Consider the following 10,730-nt stretch of genomic DNA (forward strand, 5'->3'; position numbering starts at 1 on the left):
AATCATTTGGATCAGAGCATGCCAGGTTTGGAGTCTGTAGATCCAGTCGAGAAGGTGGTTGAATCTGTTAACCCGCTTTTTGTCTCTAAAGATGAAGCCCAGGGGGGACCCTGACCCTTGCAGCTCGAAGGATGAAGAAATCAAATGAGGTTAGTATTCCTGTTCCTGGTATTGATCCTGGGATTGGGAAATCTATGGAAGTTAACAAAACTAGTATGAAAAAGCTTAAAGGAAAACAAAAAAGTGCCCTTAACAGTATGGCTTTTCCAGATAAGAGGGGGCCTGTGGGTACCTCGGTAAGGCTCTCAGGAGCCCCTAGTAAATACCTGGCTTAGGGTAGGGGTGTGGTCAGTTTTCCTCCTTTCTATGGATTTGTTATGTTGGAATGTTAGGGGTGCGACTAGCAAGGCTACCCGTATCCATATTAATGATCTTATTAAGCAGTTTAATCCATCTTGTTTTGCTCTTTTGGAAACTAAGATTAGTGGTGAGAAAGCAGATGAGGTGGTTAAGAAGTTTAAGAACTGGTACTGTGTTAGATCGGAGGCAACTGGCCGGGCTGGGGGGATTTGGCTTTTTTGGAGGCCAGATCAGATTCATTTTGATGTTCTTAGCATGGATAAGCAGTTCATTCATTGTAAAGTGAGTATCTCCGGCAATACTCCTTTTTTGATTACCCTTGTGTATGCCGATCCTATCTTGTCTAATCGAAAACGGCTCTGGGAGGTTCTCTATTCTATGAGTGTCAGCATTTCTGAGCCCTGGTTTATGGCGGGTGACTTTAATGATATCGCCTTTATGAGTGATCAGAGAGGGGGATCTAATCATTATGTCAATCGTTGTCTTCACCACAAGAATAGTATGGATTTATGTGGGCTTTCCGATCTGGGGGCTTCTGGTCATAAATTCACTTGGAAGTGTAATAATACCTTTGTTCGATTGGACAAAGTCTACGCTAATGTTTTAGCTCTGACTTCCTTCCCTGAGTGCTCGGTATTGAACCTCCCATTCCGTCATTCGGATCATTGTCCTATTTTGTTTAGACTTTTGAGAGGTAAGCATCCTAGGGGTAAGAGACCGTTCCGGTATCAGTTGGCTTGGGAGTCCCATCCTAAGTTCAAAGAGTTCGTTCACAAGAATTGGAAACCTCATTCGAATGTCCTGCAAGCTGCTGAATCCAATCATTATGTCAATCGTTGTCTTCACCACAAGAATAGTATGGATTTATGTGGGCTTTCCGATCTGGGGGCTTCTGGTCATAAATTCACTTGCAAGCGTAATAATACCTTTGTTCGATTGGACAAAGTCTACGCTAATGTTTTAGCTCTGACTTCCTTCCCTGAGTGCTCGGTATTGAACCTCCCATTCCGTCATTCGGATCATTGTCCTATTTTGTTTAGACTTTTGAGAGGTAAGCATCCTAGGGGTAAGAGACCGTTCCGGTATCAGTTGGCTTGGGAGTCCCATCCTAAGTTCAAAGAGTTCGTTCACAAGAATTGGAAACCTCATTCGAATGTCCTGCAAGCTGCTGAAGGGTTCAGGAATAATGTGCAGGGGTGGAATAGGAACGTGTTTGGGCATATTATCAGAAGGAAGAACAAGTTATTAAAGAGGATGAAGGGCATTCAACGCAGGTTGGAGGGGAGGTTTGATCACAGCCTAGAGGGCCTCCTCAGAACCCTTCAGAAGGAGCTGGAGGCTGTGCTTAGGCAGGAGGAGTTCCTTTGGTTCCAGAAGTCTCGGAAGTCCTGGGTTAGAGATGGGGATCGTAATACCAGATACTTCCATCTATCTACCCTGATCAGAAGGCAGAGAAATAGAATTGAGGCCATTAAGGATTCTAATGGTGATTGGGTGTATGAAGATGAGGTTATTCGGAACTTAGCCCTGGATTTCTACAAGGATCTGTTCAAAGAGGAACATGTTCTTCTGGAGGGGGCTCACTCTATTGCTACCTTTCCTCTAATCAGTGAGGAAAGTAGTCAGGATGCCTTTCAACCTATTTCCCGAAAAGAGATTGACCAAGCCATCTTCAGCATTGGGGCTTCTAAAGCTCTTGGGATTGATGGTCTGCCGGTGGGCTTTTACCATAAGCATTGGGAAGTCGTGAAGGAAGGCATCTATAATTTTATCTTAGGGGTGTTCAATGGTTCGAAGGATATTGAGCTGGTTAATAGAACCCTCCTGGTTCTGATTCCTAAGATTGATAAGCCTTCTTCCTTTTTGCATATGAGACCTATCAGTCTTTGTAATGTTCTTTACAAAACAGTTACAAAGATTGTGGCTAATAGAATCCGTGGCATTCTTCCTGCGATCATTTGTCAAAATCAGGGTAGTTTTGTGTCTGGTGGACAAATGATGGATAATGTGGTGATTGCCCAAGAGATGGTCCACACGATGAAGATTAGGAAGGGGAAGAAAGGCATTGTGGCTCTGAAGCTGGATTTGGAGAAGGCCTATGATCGAATCAATTGGGATTTCTTGATGGAGAGCCTTGAGAGAGCTAGAATCCCGGACAGCTGGAGAAGATTAATTAAGGTTTGTATTTCTTCTCCTGTGTTTCAAGTTATGGTCAATGGGGATATGTCGGAGGAATTTTCCCCGGGCAGGGGAATCCGTCAAGGGGATCCTATGAGCCCCCCGTCAGGGGGATCCTATGAGCCCCTTCCTTTTTGTTATTGCTATAGAGAGGCTCTCTCACCTGATTCAGGATGCGATTGATAATGGGAGTTTCCACCCTGTGGCGATCAACAGCTTCTGTCCCCAGGTGACTCACTTATTCTTTGCAGACGATGTCCTTATCTTTCTTGAGGGCAATGAGGAGCAGTTGAGGGTCATTATGGATATCCTGGATTGTTTTTGTTCGGCCTCTGGGCAGAAACTTAATATCCAGAAGTCTAGGATGATGTGCTCTAAGAATATGAATCAGAGAGTTTGTAAAAGATTAAGTGATCTCTCAGGTATTCATCTTACTGATTCTCTTGGAAAGTATCTGGGCGTTCCCCTCCACAGTGAGCGTGTGTCTAAAGGCTCCTTCAAAGATACTTTGGATAGAGCTAACACGAAGTGTGCCACGTGGAAAGCCAAGACTCTGTCTCTCGCTGGCCGCCTCACGTTAATTCAATCTGTTAATTGTGCAGCTCCCAATCACATCATGCAGGCTTGTAAGCTTCCGGACCCTATGCTTAATGATCTTGATAAGATTAACCGTAGGTTCCTGTGGGGGGAAGCTGCGGAGGGCAAGAAGATCCATCTAGTGCCTTGGAGTGAGGTTTGCCAACCAAAAGATTCTGGGGGTCTGAGCATTAGGAAAGCAAAGGACAATAATAAAGTTTTATTAATGAAACTCCTTTGGCGTATGTGTAATGCCCCTCCTCTCTTTGGGTTCGCCTCCTTTGTGGTAAGTATCGGAAAGACAAAATCTTCGGGGGCCCGAAAGAGAGAGTTGTCAATTGTTCCTTCCTCTGGAAAGGGCTTAGCGATGTGTTTGATGAGTTCTGCTCGGGGGTTGGTCTGGAGGTGGGGAATGGTAAGTCCATTAGTTTCTGGTTTGATAACTGGATTGGGGATAAACCGTTAGTAGATGTGTGTTCTTCCCCCCGCCTAGTGATATCCGCAACTGGAGGATTGCCGATGTGGTGGACTCGGAAGGGGACTGGATCTGGTCAAAGTTTGATACTTTCTTTAGCCTTGAGACTCTCCTTAGAATTCGGGGAGTGAAGGTGAGTAATCAAGAGGAAGACTTGGATAGGCATTGCTGGGCGCTGACTAACAATGGAGTTTATTCTTGCAAATCGGCCTTTGAAGCTTTCTCTCTCAATAGATCTGATCCTCCCTCAGATGTTTGGAAGTCCATTTGGGCCCTCAAAGTTCCTTACCGTATTAGGAGTTTCCTGTGGCTGGGAGTTAAGGACAGGCTTCTTACTAATTCGGATAGGCACAGAAGGCACTTGGCTGATTCTGGAGCTTGCAGTAGATGAAGAGGCCATGTTGAGACTTTGTGCCATGCTCTTAGAGATTGCTCTAATAGTAAAGAGGTTTGGAGGAAAATTCTCCCACATCATATTTTCTCTTCCTTCATGGCCCACTCTGAGGTCGACTGGTTCTCTGATGGTATTAGGGGCAAGTTACTTCATTACATGGAGCATGGTGATATTTTCTTTGCTATTATCTGTCACCAAGTTTGGAAATGGAGAAACGAGGAGATTTTTGGAGATAAAACTGTATTTATGACAAACTTAGCTGAATTCTTCTCGAAAAAACTTTTCTCTATTATCGATAGTTTCAAAGGAGAGTCCCTTGCCAGATCCTCCCAGTTTTGTGATGTCCATCTCGTTGGATGGAGCAGGCCAAGAGAGGGGGTTGTGAAGCTGAATACTGATGGTTCCTGCCTCAGTAATGGTAAGATTACGGCTGGAGGTGTGCTTAGAGATGCAGGGGGCACCTGGCTTTCTAGGTTCACCTAGAGTTTAGGGTTGGGTTCTTCCTTCTCTGCGGAGCTCTGGGCTATTCTCACTGGGTATCAATCTTGCTAAAAGGCTGGGTGTTAAGAGGCTTTCTGTGGAGTCTGATAATATGGAGGCCATCAAAATGATTTCTGAGAATCATACTATGGGTCTTAACAGTCGCAACCTCATCAAAGCTATTAAAAGGCTTTGCTCCTCCTTTGAGTTCTTAGAGTTCAGTCACATATTTAGAGAGCAGAATCGAGTTGCTGATCGCTTGGCGGCGGCGGGCCATGAGGGGACGTTAGGTGTTACTACCCTATCTGTTTCCCCTAGTTTCATCTCTCATCTTCTTTTAGAAGATAGGATTGGGGTTAGCTTCCCTAGGCTAATCCCTGGGTAGTTGTTGTTGTTTGTTTTTTTTTCTTTTCCTTTTCTACCAAAAAAAAATATACATGTACATATCTTTGTTACGGAACAGTAATTCAAAATCTATGTGAAGTAATCCAAAAATTAAGTAAAACAAATAATTCAAAATGCATGTAAAAAGTAATCCCAACAAAATTAAGTAAAACAAATAATTCTAAAATTACAAGTTGTAAGGTGGTTATAATTAATTAAAAATAATAAATTTATTCCTTCAAAAAGTTAAAATAAAAAAGTAAATAATAAATCTATAATATGATATATCCAAATAACGCTAACTATCTCAATTTACCACATAATTAATTACAATTATGGACATTATATCTTTTAACTAAAAAAATGAAATATATATTTACAAAATCAGGATATTACACGAGGTTACCATTTGAAACATAAAAACAATTTTGAAAGGGATGAAGAAGATGAAGAACAAGGGAGGATTTAGGTAGAAGTATATGACATGCAAAATGATCTTGTCCTGTTTCCAGCCAGGAAATATACTATCCAGATTTGCATCTACCAAAATTCACTCAACTTAGCTCACAATAAAAATAATGGATTGCCAAATCCTTTTACAGAAATATACTTCACGTAGTTAGGAACACTTTTGTATGAATAAACGTTTCCAAATTCTAACCCTAAGGTCCTCAAACTTCTACATCAATATGGCTGCCTCATATGACATTCAACTTCGAGGCAGTCATGCTCCATCAAGGTTTTCTTCATCTATTTATTGAATTAAAGTCCCATATTTTACAGAGAGTTTCTTAACATATATATGAAAATAGTTGATTCTTTATGTCTTTCCAAATTTGAACAATATTGAGATGAAAAACATGTCACATGATCTGAAAATAGTACCCTATATTTCTGTTTAGGGCACTTGATGCATACCTTCCATTTAGACAGTCTAAAACTAATTTAAACAACACCAAAACTAAAAAAACTCAATTATAACTCATCCACAATAAATCCCATCATCATACCTAGGTATTACAGAATCTCAAACTCATAGAAAAAATGGTAAAACAACATACTAACCTTCAATTGGTGTCTTTCACCTACTATGCTTCCTAACTTAACTTGTTTGGCTTGAAAATGGAAGGGTTTGTTGGTCCCTTGTGTTGTGAGAATAAGTTCCTAAGGGGGGGGGGGGGGGGGGGGTAAAGGAACTATTTAAATTTTTACTGATTTTGACTTGGTAAAAATTAACTTTCTCACAAGGTTCAATAGCACGAAAACACTATGTGCGGTCAGAGGCAGCTTTAGTTGATCAACACTAAAGTTGTTTCTGATATTAGTTCAGAAGATAGCACTTAGAGGTCTATTTCTGAACACAACACTTTTGTCTCACAACTCATCAAGCTAAGTTAGGTGATCACACAACAAAGATAAAAGCAAACAAGTATAAGAGATAAGGGTTAGAGGATACTACTCAGCAGATTTATCCTAGTTTGACCTCCTACCTACATCTAGTTCCCGGAATTCCTCTTTCGAGCTTTAATTCACTACTGAGCTCTTTCTGGTAGAGCACAAACCCTTACAATAGTCAATAAGCAGTTACAGAGTATCGTCCTCCATATACCTATCACTCAGAACTATCAAACTCTGATTGCTGAATACCGAGCAACTCAAAGCCTCCTAACTAACTATAATAATTGATAGAGTTTTGTTCTAAACTAAGAACACTTTGATTGATCTAGTCTATTATTTACACAGAAGATGACAGTTTAATTAATATTGTTTTTCTTTGCTTTTGCTGGAACTTCAAGGATGATTTGCTCAGAGCTTTTGCATATGAAGATGAAGTTCCAATGAAGCAAATGACAGGCCTTTTACAGTGACACTTTAGGGCATCAGTCATTTCGAATTTCGAAATAACCATTGGAGAGAAACGGCTCTACTGTCCCTTTTGTCCTCAGCAGCCAGTGCCATAGCCAATCACAACGATGTCTTCTCTGTCGTTCTGTTTCTTGGTCAGCAGCACTTCAGTGCTTTACAAAGAAGCTTTAGATTGCCTCTCCATTTTTGGTAAAGTCTTCAGGTCAACACAGCAACAGTTTGTCTGTTGCTTCTGAATCTTTCCGCAAATGGTTAGCCTTTGTCTACAAGTTACTAAGTCAACTCTTGCTTATCTGCTTGTTCGTTTGGCCTTTAGAAGTCAGTATCTTCACAGTGAAGGCAATGCTCTCTTCTGGATCCTTCTTCTTGCTGGGCTGAGTCAATCCACAAGCCTTGGATCCATTTGACCTTCTTCTTCATATCCTTGGGCTTTGAATTTAACTCTTGGGCTTGGGCTTGGGCTTTAATTTAACTTTCTTTACACTTATAATTTAATTCATCCAAACACTCAACAAACACATTAGTATAACATAAATCAATGCTTTAAATTTAATGTGTTAACAATTTTACTTAGGGATATTAATTCCAATTTATATATATATATGTCAAATCAAAATTAATATGGAAATGGTGTTTCAACAGGGTTTTTTTGGAGAGGTTTAGGGTATGAAAATATGAAGGTTTGCTGTAGGAATGGTCGAAAATTTGGCTGAAAATGATAAGAATGGAGTTGTGTACATCCTTTTAAAGTAAATAGGTGTAATTTGTCTTAACCTTGGGTGACACCTCATGCTTAGTGAGGTGCTTGCTCACAAACTTCAATTTCAGCCCTCCAAAAGTGTAATTTAATCAATTAAGGTTATATGTATTCATTCATTTAAGTTCTAACTCAATTAACTCTCACTAACCAATCGTTATATCTCACTAATCGCCTACTAATCGCACGGCAATCACATTATGCATATGAAACTTCTAATGACAATGAGATGAATCTAAAATGTACATATCCAATCATGAAAACATATATGAATGTAGAAAGACTTATATGTTAGGATTTTAGGGATGTTACAGTTCTCTCCCCTTAAAGAATTTCGTCCTCGAAATTCACTTACCAGAAGCTTCAAATAGAAAAGGATATTGTGTCCTCATATTTTTTTCTACCTCCCAAGTTGCCTCATCAAGTGTTTTATTATGACTCCACCTCACCTTAACCATTGGAATTTCACGGTTTCTGAGTCGTTTCACTTCTCATCCTAAAATCTCTTAAGGTTGCTCATGAATAGTCAAGTCTGTGTTTACTATTGCAATCTCAGGTTCAAGAATCATATGATTTAGTTCTTAGCTATATCTTCTTAATACTGACACATGAAATGCATTATGTATTAAGCACAATTTTGGTGGTAAAGCTAACCTATAAGCAAATGGTCCAACTCTCCCAATGATCTCATAAGGCCCGATGTATCTTGGATTCAACCTTCCTCTTTTGCCAAAATGAACTACTCCTTTCCATGGTGATATTTTCAAAAACACTTTATCTCCAACTTTATATTCCATCTCCCTTCGGTGGTGATCCAGATAAGCTTTTTGACGTTCCTGTGCAGCTTTTAAATACTCATTTACGATATTGATCTTATCAACAGTTTCATGGACTATCTCATGTCCTTCTAATTAAATGAGATAATATCCAATATTATCCTCCACACTTAATTAAGCCTATTTTAACAAATGAAACATCTAAATATCCAATCTAAGAGGGTGACACAAATAGTGTTGGTTTAAAAGGAAAATTTAATTTTTAATTGAATAAAACCTAATTCTAATTTTGCTTATATATATAACTTGTGAAATATCTTTGATTGGAATTCCTTCCATATGAGGTGTCATTGGAATCGACGGGGGATACTCTGATGCCAAAGTCAGTATAATATTTGAGAAGATAACAAGAACAATCTCAAGTGTGCTCTAGAGCTAGTAACTGTACCTTTGATCCCAGGATGTTGGGGTATTTATATAGATTTTTATAACCTATAGCATTGATGGTAATGTAGATGAACAATTTGGTGGTGACGCTCTTAGCCTAGTGGTTGAGAGCTTACATATGCATTGGGAGGTCATGGGTTCGAATCACATCCGGGTCTGGTGGGGATTTTTCTTTCTTCTTTGATGTAAGAGCATTGTGCGCAATTTTTTTTTTAAAAAATGTTATTTATCAGCAGTGTAATTACCTTCTAGAGACGTTTATTCAGTTACATTTCCCGTGATCTTCCTTGTAACTGATATATGAGGCGTAACAACAGATCTTAAACTATCCGCCTTGGCGTATCCTTTGTATGGAGGGATACGACCATATTAGTCTTCGTATCTGTCCTAGTGACACGTGGCTAGTTATGATGCTGGAAGCCCCCTTACTTTTTGTATTATTCCATATTACTCCTTGGATGACATTTCATATGTTATTAATATATATATATATATATATATGGGTTCACTCTCAATGGGTATTATCATTTATCACAATCTATGAGTACTTTAATAATAGCCATTGGATTAAGATCCAATGGTTTATATTTAAATTTATTAATTAATACTAACTTTGACTTTTTTTTAACCTTTGAAAGGCTACCTAAAGACCTTCACTTTCTAACCAGGTTAATTAAATAATTAAGTGATTAATATCAAAAATTTACTCCCATTCATTCACGGATGGTGCATTAATGATACATATTTTTTTTGCTTATTTAATGTGCTAATTTCGAAAATTGTTCCTGTATAATAATATATTTTTAGGTTAAGGTGCAAAAATACCCTTAACATTTTGGGCCAGGAGCAATTTTACCCCTAATGTCTAAAATGGTACAATTTTACCTCTAACGTTGGATTCCAAGAGCAATTTTACCCCTAACATTAATAAATTAGGTCAATTTGAGAAATAATTCATCAAATTATCTTCTCGGTCATGAATCTTGTTATCTACACTTCATACGTGTGTCATTTTATCAGTAACAATCACAAACATTCGTTGGGATGTGAAAAAAAATAAAAAATAAAAAATATACTGTCTTTTTGTACGGATTATACAAAAAAAATTCAAAAAATACACCGAATTTATAAATATTAATCTTAAATTCTATTATTAAATTATAAAAAACATGAAATCATTTTGTTATTGCATAATAATTCGTTCTAACAAAATGATTTCATGTTTTTTATAATTAAATAATAGAATTTAAGATTAATATTTATAAATTCGGTGTATTTTTTGAATTTTTTTTTGTATAATCCATACAAAAAGACAGTATATTTTTTATTTTTTAATTTTTTTCACATCCCAACGAATGTTTGTGATTGTTACTGATAAAATGACACACGTATGAAGTGTAGATAACAAGATTAATGACCGAGAAGACAATTTGATGAATTATTTCTCAAATTGACCTAATTTATTAACGTTAGAGGTAAAATTGCTCTTGACTTCCAACGTTAGAGGTAAAATTGTACCATTTTAGACATTAGGGGTAAAATTGCTTCTGACCCAAAACATTAAGGGTCTTTTTGCACCTTAGCCCAAAAATATATTATTATACAAGAACAATTTTCGAAATTAGCACATTAAATAAGCAAAAAAATATGTATCATTAATGCACCATCCGTGAATGAATGGGAGTAAATTTTTGATATTAATCACTTAATTATTTAATTAACCTGGTTAGTAAGTGAAGGTCTTTAGGTAGCCTTTCAAAGGTTTAAAAAAGTCAAAGTTAGTATTAATTAATAAATTTAAATATAAACCATTGGATCTTAATCCAATGGCTATTATTAAAGTACCCATAGATGGTGATAAATGATAATACCCATTGAGAGTGAATCTCTCTCTATATATATATATATATATATATATAATTTTGCCTTTGTTTATTTGTGATTGGGTTTGGACTGAACCTGATTTCAATTCCATTGAAATCCATTGTTCACCTGGGCCCATATACACTGATTCTCATATGCTTAAATACATATAAC

This window comes from Euphorbia lathyris, chromosome 1 (assembly GCF_963576675.1).
Source record: "Euphorbia lathyris chromosome 1, ddEupLath1.1, whole genome shotgun sequence".
In the NCBI taxonomy this organism is placed as follows: Eukaryota; Viridiplantae; Streptophyta; class Magnoliopsida; order Malpighiales; family Euphorbiaceae; genus Euphorbia; species Euphorbia lathyris.